The sequence below is a fragment of the Rhinoraja longicauda genome, chromosome 4 (genome assembly GCF_053455715.1).
Source record: "Rhinoraja longicauda isolate Sanriku21f chromosome 4, sRhiLon1.1, whole genome shotgun sequence".
In the NCBI taxonomy this organism is placed as follows: Eukaryota; Metazoa; Chordata; class Chondrichthyes; order Rajiformes; family Arhynchobatidae; genus Rhinoraja; species Rhinoraja longicauda.
In genome coordinates this window covers 47641521-47663675 of record NC_135956.1, presented here as the reverse complement: position 1 = coordinate 47663675, position 22155 = coordinate 47641521, and the positions used below count along the sequence as shown (strand labels likewise).

General features: G+C 41.8%; 1 protein-coding gene across 1 annotated transcript in view; it reads right to left on the bottom strand.

Annotated features, from left to right (window-relative positions):
* Window positions 1–927: 927 nt before the first annotated feature.
* tshz1 (teashirt zinc finger homeobox 1) overlaps window positions 928–22155 on the bottom strand; it is a 208906-nt gene continuing 187678 nt past the window's right edge. Inside the window, exon 3 of the mRNA XM_078397683.1 lies at window positions 928–4951. The gene's annotated coding sequence lies outside the window, so the exon portion shown is untranslated. The remainder of the gene's footprint in view (window positions 4952–22155) is intronic.

Genomic DNA, 22155 nt, shown 5'->3' with positions numbered 1-22155 from the left:
AAATGAATGGGATAGCTATTCCGATATCATGCCTGGTTCCAGTTGGAGTAGATTCCTCATTGTAGATGTTGAGGAATTGCCTTCAGCTGTAATTGGTGCAGTTGGGACAGTGCTGCTGAAGAAACGGCAGTAATCATTTTGTATCGCCACATTTGACTTGGCATCAACTTTTCTTTGATGGCACACAATATTTTTATCACGTTGAACATATTGTAATAAAATGAGTTTGTGGTCTGAAATGCATTGCCTGAATTCACCAGGAGCTGGATAAATACTTTAAGGGAATTTTGTAGAACTGTGGACAAAAGGCACAAAAGTGGGACTACTTGCACCATATTTTCAAAGAGCCAGCACAAGCTCGATGGGCTGAATGGCCTCATTTGGTGCTGCAAGATTGAAGAGGGCTGCTGCTTCTATTTAAGAAGCCTATCAATAAGAATCGGAAGTCTAAATTCCTTTGAAAAATTATATAATTAGCCTTGCATCTCTTCCTCAAAGCAAATGGTACAATCAATTGCATTTTATTTCTGTCACAAAGTCCACCTGGTTCACCACCATTGCAGGCTCTCAGTTCCCATTCAAATCAAATGTATTGGTAAATGACACAATATGTTGCCTCATTCTATTCAGATGAAACTGAGCGAGATTGAAGGTGAACGGACTGATATTTGGTATTAGAGATGAATCTGCCACCCGTTCCACAGACCAGTGCAAACTCCGCATACATCATTAAAAATAAAAGTGACAGGAGTCATTTGAGCATGTTTGTGGCATTGAAGACAGCCTACAACCACACCATTTAGGAGCTGGACTTGACATTTTGAAAAACTGCATGGGATATTCTGACATTTATCCACTCACTTGCTTCAAGGCATGAAGAACAATTCACAGTGACTTAAATATCATTACAGTGTTTATTAAGCCTGTTATTGCAAAAAAGATCCATAATGGTAGTAACATCTTTATGAAACATAAAAAGAGACATTGTTTTTTTTTCTTCTTTTTTTCAGAGTTGTGCTTGGAAAATCTAAATATATATTTTTATCATACAAATGATTTTTTTCTTTTGTTTCATTTTCATAAATAAGTGCACGGGTTGTTAAGACGCATCCACCTTTTACATATTCCGTCGCCTTCAGAGGAGTTCCAGCTGGCTTTTTAAAAAAAACTCTCAGATTTTACTTTAAACAAAAAAAGTTGGTCTTACTGATGTGGAGGAAATTTAAAGTGGTTGTGAGCTCAGGGGAAATTTACAAAGCAGTCAATAAGATAGCAAGGAGATACTGTGCACTTGCAAAGGGACTAGAGTGATGTGTATACCAACAATCGGGGAAGCAAAGAATAAAATTTAACCACAGTAGAATCTACAATCAGTGTTTTAAGTTATCACGTTTAAATATATTACATATGTACATGGTCTTCCCAGAAAGGGGCAGTGCAGCATTATATTTCCTCAACTTTTTTTTAAACTAAAAAGATCAAGTAAGGAAATACATATTGTACCTGAACATATATACAGCAGATGCCATTGCATCTTGATACTGGGGGTACTCAGAGTGTAAATATACAACATGCCCTGGTAGAGAGAGGAAAAGAAGAAGGCCCTCTGCTACCCTTGAGACTTAAAATGGAAACAGGTCAGCTGGGAGAAGAAAGAGAATCTGAATACTGCTATTAAATACTGATTCCCTTATTCCAAAGGCAAATGGATGAAAATAAAACACAGACTGGCTAATTAGTCTCCTCATTGTGTTGGAGTTAGGCCTTAAATGTGGTCAAAATTGGAGATCGACAATGTTGTTGTCAATCATGTATATCACAGAATAGTGTAATATAAAGGGGAAAAATAAAATCACATTATTACTTTGTTTTTGTGGGTCAGAAGGGTCTGCTCTGCCATGAGGGGTCTATTAAATGCAGATATCACCTGAAGCTCCCAGAGTCTTGGTTCCGACATTCTTCCATATAAGTTGCTTAAATGTCTAGGAAATGCTGATCAAATCAAGGACGAAACAATTGGCTGAGTTCACTTTGCTGATCAGCGCCATGTTTTTATCACATATGAATCTGGGAAAAAACTGGTGGCTGGAGCCAAAGGGCAGATAAACCTGTTTCCATCTTTGAGCCATGCCGTTAAACAGACAGGTAATAAAACAAGTTTATGCAGTAAAACTCTGATAACCTGGCATCCTTGGGACTTTGGTGGTACCTGACGAGCAGATTTTCTGGACTGCTAGACGTTATTCCTAATAATACCCCAACACATTTTTTTTACACATTACATAGTTGTGCAATAAATTTTCCAATGAACCTACTAAGCAGGAAATATACAAACACTCTGATCCTCTGCTCCACCCACACTTTTGAGCCCTGATGTTCCAGACCACAGCATCAGTTCCAGCCACAAACCTGGCCCAAAAATCTGGAACCTGGGCTTCAACCCCACTCTGTGTTTATACTCTCGATCCACAGCTCATATTCTGGACTAATGAGTGAGCACAGAGCCAAATCATTAGTATTTTCAAACAATCATATGCTGGATTATCAGAGCTTTACTGTAGCGGTGTTAAAAAAGAATCGACTCAAATGATAAACTAGTCAGACTTACAGTTTTGATTCATATTCAATGAATTACAGAGTTTAATTGTTACTTTCCCTTTATCCTTTCCCATTCCTGCAGTTGCTCCTATTATTGCTACTTGCATATCCTGATGGAAGCCTTGATGGACAGACGTGTGCAGACACAAAAGAACCTATTTGGACTGGTATGTCAGCTCATCTTTATCAAGTCTTTTACGGGTATATTTTGCTGGCACGCTTCATTACCCTAGAATGGCACGCCTGAAATGTTTGACGGTTCTGCCGTCTCTGCTTTCCACTTCAAGCCTGCGTACATTGTTAGGAAGCCTTCCAGAGTGAGTTATGGAGAAACATCAGCCAACTGCTATTACATTCCGTGAGAGGATGGATCGATGCCTTGGAGGGAAACCATAGATATTATTGTCCCAATTCAGCTGGGGGCAGGTCAGCCAGGGAGATGAGGCAACACCTACTGATACTGCTGACAGCAAGCAGTCAGTCCTCGGACATGGGAACTCCTATTCCCCTGAAGCCTGTGCATAACCCATCCTAAACACCCAGTGCCTCCACTCACTCACGAAAGCCCAAGGTCCTGATCCTGGCCTATTGAAAGTCACTTACTTTCAAATGTTCACTTGGGTATTCAATAGTCAGCAAGACCTTCTCTAAGACGAGGGATGAAATTCAAAAACATTTGCCTCTGAGAAAAAAGGTAAAATTGTGGAAAAGTAATATTAATTTTCTATTGCTTGCAGTGGCAGCCATGAGAGAGACCAGAAAGGACAGGATCTTGAATGCTGGTGATCTTCCGAAATTATGGGTTCCAATGTTCAGGCCCATTATGAAAGGGACACAATATATTACAGGGACTGCAATATTGCAGTTAGGTATGGTCTTTATATTCAGTGCACGTTGGGTCCCACAGGGCACTCATTTTAACGTCCAGGCTACCTTATCTTTGTTATATCTACAGAATGTGAGTTAGTCTGAATGTAACTGGGTCATATCAGTCGCAAAAAGTGTTCTGTTTTTGTCCAGTTCAAAGATCCCATCTTCCCCAGCCACCATTTTGTTGAACTCACTCGCTCCCTTCTCTTCCCAAACACAGCTCGATCAGAGCTTCAACAGCCATAAATGCTCAGCCTCAAGTGAGAAAGCCAGAGCTTTCGTAGGGTGGGCCTGTTGAGGGCTATATTACAACCTTGCCCGAACCCCACCCACTCACCACGTAGCCTTACACACAGCCCCTACCGAACATCTGCTGCCTCCAACTCCTGGTGGGCCCAAGGTTGGGCAGATAGGTGGCACTCAAGGAGAAAAGGTTCACTTTGTGTCTGTGCAATTCCTCCTTTCCCATACGTTCGATTGTCCCTTCTGACTGTAGACGTGGACTCAATGGAACAAGTCTCCCAATGAATTTGTAAATTTCCTTGATCCTCTGACTGGTGAGCGAAGGAGTCTGTCTCATCCAGCAGAATGAACACTTTCGCCCATCACAATCAGTCCTCTTCTGATATTTGCGAATTTGCTGATCCCACTTCTTACAGTCCTTGACCTTGCACACTGGTACAGTGTTATGATCTACCATCCATGCTGGTCGTTTTCTGGTGAAGACTGGTCACCTTTCTGCGGTGTTTATGCAGACATGACGTTGCAGAGAACAGCCTTTTTGCATTCCTGTGTGTACCTTGGTGCACTGAGAAGGGGGGGGGGGGGGGGAGTGGGGGAAGGTCACACAAGTCCTGAGATCACAGACACATGCAAGAAGTCCAGAGCACACTCGATTGAGGAGGACCGTGTCCTTTGCTGTCTCGAGTACATTGCCTTCACTCCAAGCAGATCAGCCAGTGCAGCTCCTAATTTATTTGCATTTTCCCATCACTCATCAGCAAAGAACCTGTCAGCGTAGGTGTTTTGTTGTTAAAATAAAACAGGAGCAAAACAGGGAGGGGGAAATAAGGTTGTTCTCTCTTATTATCACTTTCCCCCTCCTACCCCCTGTCTCCCGACACACACTCTTACCCCTCTAATGGTGAAAGATCCATCAAATTAACACATCAGTGTACTTGAATGTAATCTCCAGGGTTCAGTGCAGTGCTCTCTATCTGTTCACAGAGGAGGGCAACATGATTTATCGATGCAAACCTAATAGCATCAATATGAATCTAACTAAAAATCAATATTTCATTACCAAATTGTTGGTGAGAATGAAGAAGAATTGCCGGAGTCGGAACATTTCTCTGGGGTAGGAGCATCTGGAGTTCAATGTGACAGAAAGAGTGATGCACGACCAAGGGGCAAGCAGAGGACATCAGGAGGACAGGCCACAAAGTGGGCAAGATCTCAAGAAAGCTTGTTCCTCGTCTTCTCTCTGTGTAAGAGGGAAAAGAAACGTCAAAAATGAGAGATTGCTAAATGGAAGACTTGCACACAGAAGAAATAATTATCAGTGCAGCTCTTCGCCTCCTACTTGCGGAGTTTCGTTTATTTGTTAAAAAAAACAATACCACATACTTTTGAGTTGCAACTGTTAAACTCACTGATTTGTGCTTCTTTTTGTTGTGATTTCTCACTGCATTAAGCACTGCTAATTGTAAAACAGGCATTTACTCAGGAAAACAATATACTTTATTCCTGTGCAATTATCACCAACTGCAATCCCTCCAGTCTTTCAACTCTGATTTACCGGGTAGCTAGAGATATAGAATACAAGGGCTTGGAAGATGGGCCACAACATTACAAGCCAATTGGGTACGCAGGAGTCACAAGGAACTGCAGATGCTGGAATCTTGAGCAAAACACAGAGTGCTGAAGTAACTCAGTGGGTCAGACAGCATCTGTGGAGGGAATGGACTGATGATGTTTCAGATTGGGACCCTTCTTCAGAAAAATGGGTATATTGAATTAGGTCTTAAATTAGTAAAGATCTCATTGAATGACTGAAGAAACTTGCAGGGCTAAATTGCAAATCGAGTGTCAATCAACATTTCATGGAAGGTGAGACAAACACAGCTTGGTATCACTTGACATATACAAAGAACAATGGAAGTATTGTCAAGGTTATGCACTTCCCCCTTTAACTTTCTATTGCTTGAGCCTCAGTGCACGAGTAGGTGGTGAAATACTTTTGAATCTATCAGTTCAACACAGTTGCTCTCATCAAGCACAGTATTCATCCACTTTAAGGAGTGGATTGAAAATCGATGGTTTCCATTCTGGTTCTGCTGCATATCTGACCCATCACCTCCCAGTGAAACCCAGTTGGGGTGACCATTGTGTAGCTGGGCGCTACTTCCATCATTTTCACTCAGCATGACTAATTTGATGAAGCAGGCCTTTTTTTAATTAAAGGGACTGTTTTCGTTAGGTCCTTATCAATTTACCCCTGCCGCATGATTTCTCTCAGACCAGATCTCCAAAGCATAACTGTCACCCTCTAATTGCAAGGGAGTGAGACCCTCACTCCAAAACCATCGCAAACCCAAATAGCCCAATCCCAGTCCTGAGGACCACCCATCCCTGGACCAATACAATGAGCTTTCCCTCTCCTATGAGAGGCCACTCTCTCTCCCCCTCATTCACTCCGCAAGGGTGAGTGAGTGCAGGAAAATCACTCAATTGGGCTCGCTCTAAGGCTTCTCCCACTAGGCATGGTTCCCAGTCTTTCCCCCTTGGCACCTCCACTCACCCTGTAAGAAGCATCAGCTAAGCCTCCACAAAGTCTTGGCTGGCATTCCCAATGCAGGATTGAGAATTTGTAGGTATGATGTTAAATTGTGGACCACATTTCATGGGAAAATACTGATCCTATGGCAATCTACGGGAATGTGGGAAGAACTAAAAAAAAAATTGGCATTAGAGTAGGGTCGATGAAAATGGGTGCCTGTGGTCAGCATGGACTCAGCAGGCTGAAGGGCCTGTTTCTTTGCTGTCTGATTAGATGCTATGAAAGTTTCAGGGAAATTCAACCATCGTCTATTAAGAATAGCAGAATATTTAGTTGTTATCACATTGCTGTTTATAGGAGCTTTCCTGTGCACTAATTGACTGCCTTATTTGCGCTTCTTGCACTTCCAAACAACTTTACTGGCTCTGAGGTTGCAAAAAATGCAATAAAATTCCAGGTTTTTCTTTAATTCATCACTTCATCCAGATTAGTCATCTTGGAAACATCCACACTGAAGGAATTTAAAAAGAAGGTAGATACATTATAGAATTGTACAGCATCGAAACGGTGGTGCAGCAGTCGAGCTGCTGCCTTACACTGCCAGGGACCCGGGTTCGATCCCAACTACGGATGCTTGTCTGTACAGAGTTTGTACGTTCTCCCTGTGACCTGTGTGGGTTTTCTCCAGGATCTCCGATTTCCTCCTGCACTCCAAAGACTAAAAGTTAATTGGATTGGTGTAACTGTAAATTGTTCCTAGTGTGTGCGGGGATCGCTGGCCGGAGCGGATTTGGTGGGCCGAAAAGCCTGTTTCCATGCTGTACCTCTAAAACTAAACAAAAACTAAAAGAAATGACCATCATGCCCATCTACACTAATCCCATGTGCCCGTATTAATTCCATATCCCTCTGTGCCCTGCTAATTCAAGTACATATCAAGGGGCCTAAATGTTCTTACTGACCCTACCTCCACCACCTCCTCTGGCAGTTCATTCCAGATACCAATTACTTTGTGTGAAACATTTACCCCTTAGATCCCCTTTATGCCTCTTCCCTCTCACCTTCAACCGGTTCTTGAGTTTTCAAAACCCCTCCACCATGGTAAACAGACTTTGACTATCTATCCTGTTTCATAATTTTAATAGGCAACATCTCTGGAGAGAAGGAATGGGTGTCGTTTCGGATCGAGACGTCTCGACCCGAAACGTCATCCATTCCTTCTCTCCAGTGATGCTGCCAGTCCCACTGAGTTACTCCAGCTTTTTGCGTCTCACTTCGATTTAAATGAGCATCTGCCGTTCCTTCCTACTCATAATTTTAGTAGCTCTTTCATGTTACCTCTCAGTCTCCTTTACTTCAGGGGAAAACTAGACCCAGTCCTTCAGCCCGTTTGTTGGCCGCAAACTACAGGCTCAACCCGTTTGTTGGCTGCAACCTTCCCCCCCATTGACGAATTGTACACTGCAAGGGCCAGGAAGAGAGCGGGCAAGATCATCTCTGAACCCTCTCACCGTGGCCACAAAATCTTTGAAGCACTTCCCTCTGGAAGGCGACTCCAGACTGTCAAAACAGCCACAGCCAGACATAAAAACAGTTTATTTCCACGAGTAGTTCTACTCAATAACCAAAGTCTGTAGTCTCTTTTTTGCTCTGGTTTATTTTCACCCACATGTTTAGACCGTAATGTTGTATCCTTATTGTTTTGATTGTTAACTGTATGTTTGTGTTGTCATTTGTAAGCGGAGCACCAAGGCACATTCCTTGTATCTGCACATACTTGGCCAATAAACTTATTCATTCATTCATTCATTCATTGAACCTCTCCTGATAAATCAAGCCTTCGAATCCCAGTAACATTTTTGTACATATTTTCTGCACCTTCTTGAGCTTAAAAACATCCTTCCTATAGTGTGGTGACCAGAGCTGCACACAGTCCAAGCCACTACCACATGAGAGGAAGCTGTGTTTCCAAAGAAACAGCCTGCATCACGATTTTTTGTAACACGAGCAAATTTGATTCAGTACCTCAAATTTGGGTGGTGATTTATGAATACTAAAGCCAAATTTCTGTTAACTAAAACAGCCACAATGCGGGGGTGCTTGCAGCCTAACCAACATTTTATATCATTGTAACATGACGTCCCAACTCTCAAACTCTATGCCTTATTTTTGAAAGAGCTACAGCACAGAAACAGGCCCTTCAGCCCACTGAGTCCACGTCAACCAGCGATCACCACGTACACTAGCAATTGCACTACACTCTAGGGATAATTTACAATTTTTATCAAAGTCAATTAACCAAAAAACCTGTATGTCTTTGGAATGTGGGAGGAAACTGGAGCACCTGGAGAAAACCCACGCGGTCATACGGAAAATATACAAACTGCATTCAGACAGCACCCACAGTCAGGATCAAACTCAGGTATCTGGTGCTGTAAGGCAGTAGCTCTACCACTATGCCACTTTGCTGTCCCTAGTTCTTACCTAATATTGTTATAATTAGCCTTCCTCTAATTTCATCCAAGCATAACATTATCCTTATCCATATCAATCTTAAAACCCTCACTGTCCCTGAAATGCTACCTCACTGAAACTTTGATCACCTGGCTAGGTTCCTTCCCCAATGCAAGATCTAGTATGGTCCCATTCCTAGTTGGACTACCTCCACATTGTTTCAAGTAAACTCCTTAATCCATTAAACAAATTCTGCCCCATCCAAGAGCTTGGAACTCAGGGAATCCCAGTCATTCTTGGGGAAGTTAAAATGATCCAATGCAATTACACTTGTCCCTGATCTGCCTGCATAGCTACCCCTCTTGAAGAAGGACTGAAGAAGGGTCTCGACCCGAAACATCACCCATTCTTTCTCTCCAGAGATGCTGCCTGCCCTGTTGGGTTTTGTGTCTATCTTCGGTTTAAACCAGCATCTGCAGTTCCTTCCTACACAAAATTGTCCCCAGTGTAGGCTAGTGTTAATATGCGAGGATTGCTGGGGATCGCTGGTCGGTGCGGACTCGGTAGGCCAAAGGGTCTGTTTCCGTGCTGTATATTTAAACTAAACTAAACTGAACCAAATATCTGCAAAAACATGAAGTGTATGTAGTGAATAATAGTAGAATATTAATTTCATTCCATTAGCTTGGAAGTCCTACATAAGTTGGCACTTATGAAGTGAAGATTGCATAAAGCGTAAAAGTGCCTGAAATATATATTAACCATTAAACTGTTTGTCTTAGCACTTAACATGCTGAGTTGTGGGAATGCCCATTTGTTCTGCATAATAACGGCTTTAAAGCAAACAGCTCTCTCACTTCACTTTAATTTTTAACATCACAAAATATTAAAGTTCATTGAAGGTTAATAACCATTAATAAGTCATAAACAAGTGATAGCCCTATCGTTAATACACCACACCATGTTTTAGTAACAGAGTAGAGGACAGTAAAGATTACATTCATTCTAATCATTTATTAAGAGACCAGTTTAGCGTTGTTTGATTGCCAATGAGTTGTGAGACTGAGAATATGAAGTAATCATCAATAATAAGCCATTCACAGATCACTCTCTCCAGAGAATATAACCTCTATCTGTGCATTGACCATCCTCTTCATGTGAACATAAGAAAATAAGAAATAAGAGGAAGAGGAGGTCACACAGCCTCTCCAGCCTGTTCATTAATCTATAAGATCATAGGGTCCAGAGTCAAAGAGTTGTAAAGCACAGAAATAGAGCCTTTGGCCCACCATGACCATGATGAACTTTATGCCCTTCGACCCTAAGATTATGGAATAGCGACACAAGTTCCTGGTTGATCATTAAATACAGTTCTACTTCTGTAAGATTTGCATAAATCTCAATTCTCTCATTGTACAAAAATCCAAGAGGTAAATGTATTTAATGACTCCGTGTCTACAGACCTCTGCTGGGTAGAATTCTCAAAGGAAATAAATTCTCCTTTAAACTTTGCCCCTCTCACATTTAAACTACGCCCCAGTATGTGATTTTTTCCATCCAGGGAAATAGGTTCTGACTGTCTACCCTATCTATGCCTCTCATAATTTTATATACAACTGCAGTGTTCGTCCCACGTACTTGCTCTTTTCAAGTTAGAAGCAACAGCGCAGGCTGCAAAGGAGATGAAAGAAAACAGGGTGTGGTGCTAAGGGAACAGGTGTCGTGATTAACTGTTGTCACAATGCACTAGTAATCGCTGGCACCAATCGAGGTCCCTGCTGCAAATGGTCCCAAGTCATCGCGAGAAACAGGCTGAGAGATTGCAGCTGATCGGTATGCTGTGATTATATTCATTAGGCACTGTGAGACACATCAATGATGATTGCAACGTACAGAGCAGTAAAAACTCTGCAGGGACCAAAACACTGATGTCCCAATCACTTTGATTCGTGCCTGCCTGATGACTTCCTGCGAAGTGTGCTCCTGCTTTCAAAATGAAGTTAAAAAGTCAAAAGTTTGTAGCTCTTGACTTTTAGAACTTAATCCTGTTGGAATGCCACAGTAAGCACCTTACTGGCAATATGTATTGAAATGACATGAGAAAAGTGACAACTGCACAAAAAATATTATGCGACCAGATGAGATTTTCACCATTACATCCCAAAACAGATTTCACACCCTATGCATTAGGATTTACATGCAGAGCTCTCAAAAGAAGAATGGTGTAAGTCTATCTTGAATATTACTTCAATAAGAAGAAGCTATCATACTTTGAATGCATGATTATTTTTATTAACACATTTGCCTAAATTTATATAGTCTTATACTGAGGAAAGTAAGCTTTATCTACAGTACAACACATGGATTAGAGATGTGAACAGCCCTCCTCCTCCCCCCATACAGACACACTCTCTCTATCCATCCACCAGCATATGTGAAATTGTACATTAAACAACAATGTGTTAATTTATAATTTTCACATTTTGGCAGGTGGCTAAAAAAAAACTCGGTGCAATCTGAAGAAGTCATTACAGTTACCATCATTGGCAACAGCAGCATTATTACACTAACAGACAATGTTCTGTTCATTAACAAACATTCAGAACACAGAGCAATGACTTTGTAATTGAGTGAGACTAATAAGAATACATCATTTAACTGTGTGACAAATTGTACTTGAAACCCCCCAATACAGGAAATTCACATTTTGTCTTTATAAATAAATTACATGGGCTATGTATTATACATATCTTGAATCCTTGAGGACCTGGTGATAAATAATACAGAGGATCCGTCATTTCTTTATCAAGACTAACAATGAATCTTCCTATGTTTAGATCCAATGACTTACAGCTAATGTTGTGATTTCTGATTGGGAGAAGGAGAGGCATTTGTTTTCCATTTGATAAACTGGAAATACCACTGATTCAAAGTGCCAGCATTTAGCCATGAATTCAGCTCCATTCCCCACTTAACACAGTGGCAATCAAAGTCAGACAGACAATAATGTTATTGTAATAGGTTACAGGGCAGTACAAGAGCAATGCGTAATGCATCACTGGTTGAAAAACTTTCTGTGACTTCCATACCTCATGCTGCTGTGTATAATTATTAGCACAGCTTGAACACAGTTAGTGTGGATTAACAAACATTTCAATTAGAATTACATATGAAATTGAAGGGACCCAACGATTCACATTGGCCTTACACTTTTAGAACTATTCCTTCACCCCAACATATGAAAGTATGTAAACCATTTCTTCCAATTTACAGATTTTGCTCCCCTGACACTTTGAATTACATCTTAACTTTGCTATTAATTAAGAAGTATGTAGAGCTGTGAAAAAAACTGGAACACACAAGAGCAAAGAATCCCTGGTGCTTTGTGCCAACAGCAGATGTTAACAGGCTGACTATGGGGATATAAGGGAGTGTTGACAGATTTAAGTTCGCAAGACCAGAACTACTGAAACTCAAGTGTGTAACCTATAGATTTCACTGGAGTACAGGGCCCATTTTAATCGAACCAGGCCAGGGTTCACCTACCAAATATCTTGTTACAAGTCATTACTTGTCTTCCAATCTTTTTGTTGGTTCCAGAGTTAATACCTAACACCTAATAAACTTCCATTAAACAACTGTCCACAGCATAGCCAATAATACTCAATAAGCCTATATTTAATGGAAAGCCGGTTTAGATTTGTTGCAGTTACGGCTTAATTTTGAGATCTGCGCAACTACGATTGTTGTCCACAATAGGGTATTTTATCTCTCTTTCGCAGGACCCCACACTTTCCCTTCCTTGAGTCCACCCCCAGCAATGAAACTGCTATCAAAGAAAAATTGTGGGCATCGCTCTAAGCCAATCATGAGGACAAAAGTAAATGCAACCATCCAACTGTTATTTTAAATTGAAACAGTCCTATTTATTTACGAGGTGCAAGTACAAAATAATTATGTGTCAGAGCTCCATTTTTAAATGAGCATGTTTTTCAGTTGTTCCAAATAGCTAACCATATTTTTTGCAGCCCAAAGTTTAATATAATATTTAGAGGTTAAGGTTAACAATCTAGTGAGCACAGCATGCTGGACGTAAATGAGGGAGAGGTCGCATTCTTAAAACTGCGCAGACCAACTGGCTGGTGATTTTGCAGATATCTTTAACCTCCCATTACAAAGGTCTGAGGTTCCTACCTGTTCTAAAAGGCCACAACAAGCTCAAGACGAGTAAGGTGACATGCCTCAATATTTGCCGACTGGTGGCACTTACATCAGTGGTGATGAAGTGCCTTGAAAAGTCAGTTATGATGCATATCAACTCTTGCCTCAGTAAGGACCTATATTTCACATACCACCACATTAGATCAACAGGGGATATGATCTTGCTGGATCTGCACTCTGCACTGGACCACCTGGGCAAAAAAACACGTTTGTCAGTTTGTTGTTCATTGACTACAGTTTGGAGTTCAATAACATCATTCCCTCTAAACTTGTTATCAGACTCAAGAGAACTAGTCTCTGATCATTCTGTTGTAATTGGATTCTCAAGTTGCTCATTGGCAGACACCAATCAGTAGGAATTGATAACATCACTTCTTCCTCAATAACCATCAACACAGGGGCACCTCAAATGAATGAAACTGAAAATCTGATTGAATGGTGCCAGAACAATAATCTTGCTCTCAATGTTATTTAGGGGAGGGGAAAGCCAGAGATCTATGAACCTGTCTTCATCAATGGGACAGCGGTGGAGAGTCAACAGCTTCAAGTTCTTGGCTGTGCATGTCTCTGACTATCTGTCCTGGGCCCAGCACATTGATGCAATCATGAAGAAAGCTCATCAAGGCCTCTAATTCTTTAGAAGATTGAGGAGATTTGGAATGTTGCAGCATACTCTATTGAACTTCTACAGGTGTACGGTGCAGATAACACAGCATCATGGCCTGGTTTGGCAATTCAAATGCTCAGGAATGAAAGAGACGACAGAGCGGTAGATATCGGATATGTTGGTTGATATAGGCAAGTTGGGCCGAAGGGCCTATTTCCATGCTAGACTCTATATTGCTCAGTCCACCACCGGTACTAACTTACCCATCATCGAGTACTGCCACAAAAGGGCAACCAATATCATCACACCACCATGGTCGTACTCTCATTTTGCTATCACCATCAGGAAGGAGCGTCAGGAGCCAGTAAACCATGACTACCAGGTTCAAGAAAAGCATCTTCACAACAACCATCATGCTCTTGAACACTACACCACACAAACCTTAGCAACTATGATCTTCTATTAACTGTGACTTTGTTTGCTATATGGATTCGGTGTACACTGTTATGGTTTTCTAGTATCATATCATATATATATCATATATATATCATATATATATCATATAAACATAGCACAAAAAGTAAGGAAATTTGTGTTTGGTAGATTATTTCTTTGTTGTAACAATGCTTCTTGGCAATAAATCTTATACCGTTGGAAAGCCTGTTTATTTCCCTTTTAAATGGTGCCACATTTGTAAGGAACATGCATTTGTGGGATGAGCAGCAGAGCTGAGTATATGGGTTGCGCCCATGAAAAATCTGCCAAATCTTCACTGCCAATGCCAAACAGCTTATTCTGCTGTTGCTAGTGACTCTTGTTTTGAGCTTCTGGTACCCCCAGGTGCTGACGATCAGGTGCCTGATTGGCACCTGATTGGCAGCATCTGTGAGCATGGGCCCTGCTACAGTGGTCAGTAGGTGTCTGCTCCAAGAATCGGCATGCCACATTTGACTGATCTGGATAGGGCAACTTCAAGCTGGTGTTCCGCAAAACCAAGTTGCGGCATTATTTGGAGTGAGCCCTAGTACCATCTCCAAAGTGAAGGCCAAGTTCCATATAACGGGGGATGTCAAAGACAGGCCGTGAAGTGGGCGTCCCAAGAAGACGACACCCGAAGAAGACCGTTTCCTCACCTTGTCAGCACTTAGGAACCGTAGGCTGTCTTCTACAGATTTGCAGTCAAGGTTTGCAGGACGATATGGCCGACGGCTCTCTGCCCAGACAATTCGGAACAGACTGCACGCAGCCGATCTCCGGTCTCATAGGGCTGCCAGGAGGCCTGCCATAACTGCCCTTCACCGTCAGGCCCGTTTGCGCTGGTGTCGGCAACACGTGCACTGGAACCTGAACATGTGGAGGAACATTATGTTCAGTGATGAGTCCAGATTCTGCCTACGGTAGTTGGATCATAGGGTCAAAGTGTGGAGAAGACGCGGAGAACGCTATGCTGATTGCTGCACCGATAGAGTAACATCTTTTGGTGGAGGCAGTGTGATGGTGTGGGGCAGCATCTCCCTCACTGGAAAAACGAGGCTTGTCATCATTGGAGGCAATCTCAATGCAGAGAGATATCGAGATGAGATTCTGCAACCAGTGGCAATCCCATATCTCCACAGTCTGGGACCGAACTCTATCCTCCAAGATGACAATGCTCGCCCCCACAGAGCAGGGTTTCTCAGAGACTACCTCCAGAATTTGGGAGTGGAGAGGATGGAATGGCCTGCCAGCAGTCCTGACCTCAACCCCATTGAACACTTGTGGGATCAGCTTGGGCGTGCTGTTCGTGCCAGAATGACCAACACAACCACGTTGGCTGACTTGCAACAAATGCTGGTTGAAGAATGGGATGCCATCCCACAACAGTGTGTGACCAGGCTGGTGACCAGCATGAGGAGGTGCCAGGCTGTTGTGGCTGTGTATGGTTCTTCCACACGCTCCTGAGGCCAATATGTCTTGTTTCTTCAGACTTCAATCATCCAATCCACCAAACAACACCGAACAAGAGTCAATGGCAGAATAAGCTGTTTGGCAGTGGCAGAGAAGATTTGGCAGATTTTTCATGGGCGCAACCCACATACTCAGCTCTGCTGCTCATCCCACAAATGCATGTTCCTTACAAATGTGGCACCATTTAAAAGGGAAATAAACAGGCTTTCCAACGGTATAAGATTTATTGCCAAGAAGCATTGTTACAACAAAGAAATAATCTACCAAACACAAATTTCCTTACTTTTTGTGCTATGTTTATATATATACAGCGCGGAAACAGGCCTTTTCAGCCCACCAAGTCCGCGCCGCCCAGCGATCCCCGTACATTAACACTAGCCTACACCCACTAGGGACAATTTTTACATTTACCCAGCCAATTAACCTACAAACCTGTACGTCTTTGTATCGTTATTAATTTAATGTATTATTATTTATTATATATTTATCTGTGTGTTTTTGTATTTACTAGCCTACTAAACTGCAGTAAGTAAGGATTTAATTGTTCCACTGCAGGTACTATCTTCAATTAGACACTCTGGGCTCTCCTGACTCTTGAGGGGGTGGACAGATGTGCCAGCATGTTAGATGGAGATGGAGAAACCACAAATACTAACAGCACTAAATGAATTAAATGGCCTCTTTCTGTATGTCAGGTGACTGAGAATATTATAAAAACAGAAAACACTTCATCGTTAATTCAGTTTTACTCTCTCCACAGACACTGTCCAAGGTATTGGCCATTCTCAGCATTCTCCTGCTGGTTTTAGGTTCTACAGCAGTTCTGAACTGCATTTCACAGTTCTGACATGTACTCTTGTTTGCCCTCTTTCCCTCTAACTGCTCTTATTAAATATTTAACCAGGTGGCTCTGTAAACACTGGAATCACCCACACAGCTCTTGCCTCAATTTGTTAGTAATATTCCCTTTATCCTATCCATCCACACCCTCGTCTACTTTGCAACTTAAAATTAACTTGGTTTCTTCCCTTCTGAGGGGATTTGACCTAAAATGTTAATTAACTCTGTTTCTCTTTCCACAGCTGACCTGTTGAGTGTTACCAGCATTGTTTTTATTGATGAGTGAAAACGTGATTGTTGGTAGATGTGGCAGGAGCAGTTTAGGATCTGGGCAGCAGAATTTTGGATAAGCTCACATTGTTTGAGATAAGAATGGAGAAGACAATAGACAATAGGTGCAGGAGGAGGCCATTCGGCCCTTCGAGCCAGCACTGCTATTCAATGTGATCATGGCTGATCATTCTCAATCAGTACCCCGTTCCTGCCTTCTCCCCATACCTCCTGACTCCGCTATCCTTAAGAGCTCTATCTTAAGACAAAACATTAAAGATCCCAATGAGGTTGAGTTACTTACATTGTTCTCACTGCCCCATTCCCTACCTCTGCCCTCCTCATTTTTATGCACCCCCCCCCTTCCCCCTTTCTGCCCCATCTCACATTTTTGCAACTTGAAGGCCTATTTTTAAAACTCTTGACTTTTCCAGTTTAGAATCAAGTATTAATTCTTCATCCTAACGTATAATACTTCATCCTAAAGTATTAATGCTGTTTCTATCTCCACATATGCTGCCTGACATGTTGAGTATTTCCAACATATTCTGTTTTTATTCAAGATTTATTAGTGTGTTAGATTCGGCTCCAATTTAAGCCCAGTAATGCATCCAACTGACAATGCTAAGTTTCCTGGTAAGCTACCAAGTCTCTTGAATTTCCCGTAATTGTGATATCATTGAACAAAACATCTGCAAGCTGTGTGAATGAATAGTTAAGGAGCTGACAAATAGAAAAGATGAATAAAGCCCAATTTCGAGGAAGGATGAAGTTGTGTAAAATTCCAGTAAATTTATTTCATATTTACTCAAGCATTCCCAGCTGATGTCCCACCTCCTTCCATGAACAAAGCTTGTCTAAAATTTGCTTTGTCCATCACCCCTGGACTCCCTAAACCACATTGATTCCTGATTAACAACAATTCCATTTTAAATTTCACATCCTTGTTTCCAAACTACATCCGAATATACCTCCTCTTGTTCTGTAACTCCTTCCAGCCTCAATGATTTCTACTCTCCTGTAGATCCCCAATTTAAATCACTCCACCATTGGCAGCCATGCCTTCAACTTCCAGAGTCTGACACTCTGGAATTCCTGAGGAAGGACATTCTTGCTATTGAGGGAGTGCAGCATAGGTTCATGAAGTTAATTCCCGGGATGGCGGGACTGTCATATGATGAAAGAATGGAGTGACTGGGCTTGTATTCAATGGAATTTAGAAGGATGAGAGGGGATCTTATGGAGACATATAAAATTATTAAGGGATTGGACACGCTGGATGCAGGAAACATGTTCCTGATGTTAGGGGAGTCCAGAACCAGTGGCCACAGTTTAAGAATAAGGGGTAGGCCATTTAGAACGGAGATGAGGAAAAACTTTTTCACATAGAGAGTTGTGAATTTGTGGAATTCTCTGCCTCAGAAGGCAGTGGAGGCCGATTCATTTGGATGCATTCAAAAGAGAGTTAAATAGTGCTCTTAGGGCTAGCGGAATCAAGGGATATGGGGAGAAAACAGGAACGGGGTACTGCGGATGATCAGCCATGATCACGTTGAATGGCGGTGCTGGCTTGAAGGGCCGAATGGCCTACTCCTGCACCTATTGTCTATGTATCTATGTATCTAAGTAAATATGGACTTGGCATTTACAACTGCAATTACCCACAGTTACAATTATCTAGAAATGTTGACTTTCTCCCTTTATGATGTAATTTCATTCCATGACCTTGATTTTTTTCAAGCTCTCCACTCAAATTACTGACTTTGTTTCCTGTGATCTTGTCATCCCTGGCTATCTTCATCATTGCTAAGCACACCCCAACTGGTTATTTCTTTTCAATTGCTCTCTCGGTTCGATTGGTGACTGGTCAGACTCTGTAGACTTTCAGTACAGTTATGTGTGTTGTGGGAACCTCCTTGAAGGAATTCATTGGCGTTTCCTCGCATTCCATGGCTCCAACTATTCTTATCTCTGTTGCACAGTTTCTCCTCCTTTTGATACGGTCACACCTGCTGACCGACTTGGGTGATGCAACTATGCTCAGGTCAAGCTCAGTTAGTCTTAGAATCACAGACTCAATACAGCATGGAAATAGGCGCTTAAGCCCAACTTGCCCATGCTGACCAAGATGTCCCATCTACATTAGTCTCACCTGCCTACGTTTGGCCCATATCCCTCTAAACCTTTCCTATCTAATGTACTTGTCCAAATGTCTTTTAATTGTTATAGTTCCTACCTCAACTGCCTCCTTTGGCCACATGTTCCATATACCCACTACCCTCTGCATGGAAATGTTGCCCCTCAGGTTTCTATTAATTCTTTCCCCTTAAACCTATGTCCTCTGATTCTCGATTCCTCTACTCTAGGTAAAAGAGTATGTGCATTCACACTATCTATTCACCCCATGATTTTATGCACCTCTATAAGGTCACCTCTCATCCCACTGCACATCAAGAAATATAGTCCCAACCTGCCCAACCTCCCCCTATAGCTCAGGCCCTCAATTCCTGGCAACATTCCCATAAACCTCCGCACATCCTCGTGAATCTAATCCAGTAGTTTCTTTGGAAAATTTGTATGACAGAGTGCTTGATAAATCCTTCAATAATATTTTTCACACAGTTTCCTCGATATTTGTCCTCCTTCCCCCATTCTTCTCCTCCTCCCTGTCTCGCTTCCGCCAGTATTTTTAGTTGGACCACCTCTTCCTGGATCTCTTGCTCCTTCCTCGCTGTTTTACCTGGATACCAGATATCTCCATCTCCCTACTGACTTAAGACTTTAGCTCTCTTCTTCTTAAACTTGAAATGTTTAGAATTGACATTGTATGCTTGAACTTATCTAATGAAAAGGCTTTTTGGTCTTCTGCTTAAAATCCCCTTACCCAAGGTTGAATCTTGATTTCTCGTAATTTGGGAGGATGATTCATTGTAATAAAGGTCCATATAAATGCAAATTGACATGTATATTTGCAAATTAATGCATATTGATTAATAGATTGCCAAGTTCCCTAAATTAGCTAGGAAACATTCCTATCTATGCAAAGCCATAACAACTTCAAGATGACTCAAAACATCTATCCAATGAGCGAGGGGAAAGGATTTCATCCGACCAGCTGATATTTCTCTCTCTGCACAGTTTTGGACATTTATTTCTTTTTTCACACAACTAATCACATAAAGGGTCTATTTCTCCTGTAGAGAGGTAACAAAAAAAGGTGATTGATAGAATCTTTGGAGGGGGCCTGAGAGATTTTCTTCACCCACAGGGTGAAGGGAACTGCCTGAAAGAATGATGGACTTCAAAACCTTTGCCACGTAGAATGTTCCAGATGAGCTCTACGTGTCTCATAATCCACGAGGCTACAGATTAAGTGCTGGTAGGTAGGACTAAGTTAATTTATCAGCCTATATAGACTACTGGTCTGAATGGCCTTTCTTTTTGCCATAACTTTCTATGGTCATATCATATATATACAGCGCGGAAACAGGCCTTTTCGGCCCACCAAGTCCGCGCCGCCCAGCGATCCCCGTACATTAACACTATCCTACACCCTCTAGGGACAATATTTTACATTTACCCAGCCAATTAACCTACATACCTGTACGTCTTTGGAGTGTGGGAGGAAACCGAAGATCTCGGAGAAAACCCACGCAGGTCACGGGGAGAACGTACAAACTCCTTACCGTGCAGCACCCGTAGTCAGGATCGAACCTGAGTCTCCGGCGCTGCATTCGCTGTAAAGCAGCAACTCTACCGCTGCGCCACCGTTCTTTATCTGACTTATTTGCACATCAACCTAGAGTGTCTGCATGCAATTAATTGGCACCAGGCAACATTGAGTCTCAAACCAATGTACGTTTGTTCTGTCCTTCACTAATCTTTCCCTGTTTGTAGATTGGGTACCAATAGTTTAAATATAGAACATAGAACAGTATAGCACAAGAACTGGCCCTTTGGCACACAATGTCTGTGCCGAACATGATGCAAGACCAACTCTTATCTACCTGCACATAATCCATAACCTACATTCCATGCATATCCATATGCCTATCCAAAAATCCCTTACATGCACTCATATCTGTCTCAACGACCACTCCCGGCAGCGTGTTCCAGGCACTTACCACCTCACCCCAAATGTCTCCTTTAAACTTTGCTCCTCCCACCTTCTAGCCTATGCCCTCTAATATTTGATTTTTCCATCTGGGGAAATAGCTTCTGTTTACCCTATCTATGCTTCAATATGGTGGATCACAAAGCCTGAGTCGGGTGTAAAAGAAAACCTCTACTGAAATGCACAAAATAAGCAACACCAACTATCCCAAGACTATCAATTTTCAATCCTCTGCAGATATACTTCCTAACCGACACATGGGTGCCAGTGAATATTTATCAGGATTCAGTCGTTTTTGCTTCTCTCTTTATCTTCTCTTGATGAATGCAAGATACCAATGAGAAGGATAACTATGTCAGAGCAAAGATTGCACATCGAAGTAAATATTGACTATACCCATAGTTGAAAGGATGCCAGAGTTATAAATGTGATAGAATTAAATCAGTAAGAAATGCACTACCCTTATCCCTGACTACGCATGCCATATTTATACTTATTTAGACATTTATACATATTTATAATTAAAATTAGAAAAAGAACAAACAATTTTCTCCCGTCCAACGCCATTGCCAAAGTGTTCACCAGGGATGGGTTAACCTGATTACTAAACATCATTTAGCACAAAGCTACATAAGGAAATATGGGAAATAGACACAAAATTCTGGAGTAACTCAACGGGTCAGGCAGCATCTCTGGAGAAAAGGAATAGGTGATGTTTTGAGTCGAGACCTGAAACATCACCTATTCCTTTTCTCAATAGATGGTGACTGACCCGCTGAGTTACTTCAGCATTCTGAGCCTATCTTCTGTGTAAACCAGCATTTGCAGTACCTTCCTGCACAAGGAAATATTGGGCTGGTGATCAAATGTTTGAAGGAGCTTCTTGCAAGGACAAAAGAGAGGTAGCGAAGCAGAGCGGTTCGAGAATATGTTTCCAGATCCTGGAGCCCAAGCTGCTGAAGGTACAACCAACACAGTGGAACGATTAAAATTTGCAATGTGCAAGGCTTGGCGGAGTTCAGAGATTTCCGATGATTATCAGGCTAATGAAGATTCTATTATTGAACAGGATAATAAAGTGTAACCTTAAGAATAGGGATATTAACTCCTACATCCACCCCATCAGTGGAAACATATACAATGCCACTCGATTTCCTACATTGCCACCAGAAGTATTTCAAACAAATAAGAAAATAAAAACTAAGCAACAAATAGTAGTGGTCCAGAAGCTTGCATTTGTGGAGAGGACGAATGAAAAACCTGTATCATCCTAATTACAAGCTACAACAGTGCTGCACATTTAGCATTGCTAATTCCACCCATGTCACAGAGGATGCAAATAGAGTCAATGGCTTTAACAGTGCCTGCTGGGGAAATGCCCACCATCCTTGCACAGGCGGCACGAAGAAATTGCAATGTTTTCAACAGAATGGAGAAGGAAATGTAGAAATAGCA